Source organism: Triticum dicoccoides, chromosome 3A, assembly GCF_002162155.2.
Source record: "Triticum dicoccoides isolate Atlit2015 ecotype Zavitan chromosome 3A, WEW_v2.0, whole genome shotgun sequence".
NCBI lineage: Eukaryota > Viridiplantae > Streptophyta > Magnoliopsida > Poales > Poaceae > Triticum > Triticum dicoccoides.
The window spans coordinates 674,575,637-674,578,637 of NC_041384.1; positions in this window are offsets into that span (position 1 = coordinate 674,575,637).

The following is a 3,001-nucleotide window of genomic DNA, read 5'->3' on the forward strand; positions in this document are numbered from 1 at the left end:
ACATGGCAAAGTTGCATTTTTTTTCTTAGAATTTAGGTAGATGTTAGCACAAGTTAAATGACAACCAATACTTCCTACACATGCATATATAGAGTATGGGAAACGGATAAAGAACAACATACAAGTGCAAGAAAGTAACAGGAGGTAGAGATCAGAAGATCAAACACAATGAAGACATGGTGATTTTTGGTGTGGTTTTGATAGGTGGTGCTACCGTACATACACATTGACGGATACTTCAACTCACGGAGGTTAAGGGCTGGCGAGTCCATGGAGGGCTCCACCAATGAAGGGTCCACGAAGAAGCAACCTTGTCTATGTCATCATGGCTTCTGTCCACGAAGGACTAGCCTCACTCGGGATAGATCTTCACGAAGTAGGCGATCTATGTCATCATGGCTTCTGCCCTTACAAACTCCTTGGTTCAACTCCACAAGATTTGGAGGCTCCTAAGTGACACTAGACAATCTATGAGACATCACCCTCCAAAAGGTAATAGATGTTGTTGATGATGAACTCCTTACTCTTGTGCTTCAAAAGATAGTCTCCTCAACACTCAAACACTCTCTCACAGATTTGGCATGTTAGTAGGAGAGGATTGGAGTAGAAAGCAACTTAAGGGGGCTAGAAATCAAGGATCAAAGGTTGCAGTGCAATCCCCTTGATTTCAACACAAGTGTAGGTCGTTCTCTCTCAGAAAATGATACGGGAAGTCATAATTTCGTCCTAGTTGCTCTCTCTGAGAGTAGGTGGTGTGGATGGCGTATATATAGCCTTCACCAAAAATCTAATCATTACATACCTTTATGCACAACTCGGTGGGACCGGGTGAAACCACTCGGTGAGACCGACCAGTGTAAAAGGTTTGAACTTTAGGCATTTCTGTGAGACCAGATGAATCCACTCCGTGGGACCGAATGATGATGACCTAAGCACTTTCCTTGCTTTAGTGACACCGATTGATTTCACTTGGAAATTCTGAAATGAAAACAATGGGTTACAGAAGATTGGCATGCGCACTTTGGTGGGACCAAATGTCATCTCGGTGAAACCAAGTTTCTATGGTTTAGGCAATGGCTCTGTCAAGTTTATCTCGGTGGGTCCAAATAGGAATGAATCGGTGGGACCGAGAATGACTTTAGGGTTTTGGACAGATAGAGTTGTGAGAGTGTGGTTGAGGGTTTTTCGAGCAATATCCCAAAGCACTTGAGCAAATGACTCATGATCAAAACCTCACCCACTTTTAATAGTATTGGCTTTCTTATGGATTCAATGTGATCTTTGATCACTCAACTAAAAATGTAGAGTCTTGAAGCTTTGCCAAAATTGTTCCTTAGTAGTTTGAGGGGTCCACAACTCCATCCTTCTACTTGCCTATGTTAAACCTTTCTTGAAATATACTTGAGGAAAACATTTGTCCAACAACATGTATGTTGACATGAATTACCAAAAACACCAAGGGAGAAAATGCGCTTTCCCACCTTCCTCGCTGCTCCAAGTCGTCATTACCATAGGCGAGGCTACACGTTGGACGCAAAGGAGCAAGTGATTGATCCAAGCTGGCGGGTGGTTTAGCAACTCGCCGCTCCAAGCCAGCTCTGTTGGGGAACGTAGTAATTTCAAAAAAATTCCTATGCACACGCAAGATCATGGTGATGCATAGCAACGAGGGAAGAGTGTGATCTACGTACCCTTGTAGACCGATAGCGGAAGCGTTAGCACAATGCAGTTGATGTAGTCGTACGTCTTCACGGCCCGACCGATCAAGCACCGAAACTACGGCACCTCTGAGTTCTAGCACACGTTCAGATCGATGACGATCCCCAGACTCCGATCCAGCAAAGTGTCGGGGAAGAGTTCCGTCAGCACGACGGCGTGGTGACGATCTTGATGTACAACCGTCGCAGGGCTTCGCCTAAGCACCGCTACAATATTATCGAGGATTATGGTGGAAGGGGGCACCGCACACGGCTAAGAATATGATCACGTGGATCAACTTGTGTGTCTAGGGGTGCCCCCTGCCCCCGTATATAAAGGATCAAGGGGAGGAGGCCGGCCGGCCCCTATGGCGCGCCAAGGAGGAGTCCTCCTCCTAGTAGGAGTAGGACTCCTACTAGGAGGGGGAAAGAAGTGGGGAGGGAGAAGGAAAGGGGGGCGCCGCCCCCCTCTCCTAGTCCAATTCGGACCAGGGGGGAGGAGGCGTGCAGCCCACCTTTGGCTGCCCCTCTCTCTCTCCACTAAGGCCCATATGGCCCATTACTTCTCCCGGGGGGTTCTGGTAACCCTCCGGCTCTCCTGTTTTCTCCGAAATCACCCGGAACACTTCTGGTGTCCGAATATAGCCGTCCAACATATCAATCTTTATGTCTCAACCATTTAGAGACTCATCGTCATGTCCGTGATCACATCCAAGACTCCGAACTAACTTCGGTACATCAAAACTCATAAACTCATAATATAACTGTCATCGAAACCTTAAGCGTGCGGACCCTACGGGTTCGAGAACAATGTGACATGACCGAGACACGTCTCCGGTCAATAACCAATAGCGGAACCTGGATGCTCATATTGGCTCCTACATATTCTACGAAGATCTTTATCGGTCAGACCACATAACAACATACGTTGTTCCCTTTGTCATCGGTATGTTACTTGCCCGAGATTCGATCGTCGGTATCTCAATACCTAGTTCAATCTCGTTACCGGCAAGTCTCTTTACTCGTTTCGTAATACATCATCTTGCAACTAACTCATTAGTTGTAATGCTTGCAAGGCTTATGTGATGTGCATTACCGAGAGGGCCCAGAGATACCTCTCCGACAATCGGAGTGAAAAATCTTAATCTCGAAATACGCCAACCCAACATTCACCTTTGGAGACACCTTTAGAGATCCTTTATAATTGTAACACCCTCGATGCGACTATAGCTCCCACGTGTCGAGGCACGACTTAGAGACATAATCGCATTGAAGGCATATGTCGCAAGTTAGGTAATCTTCAC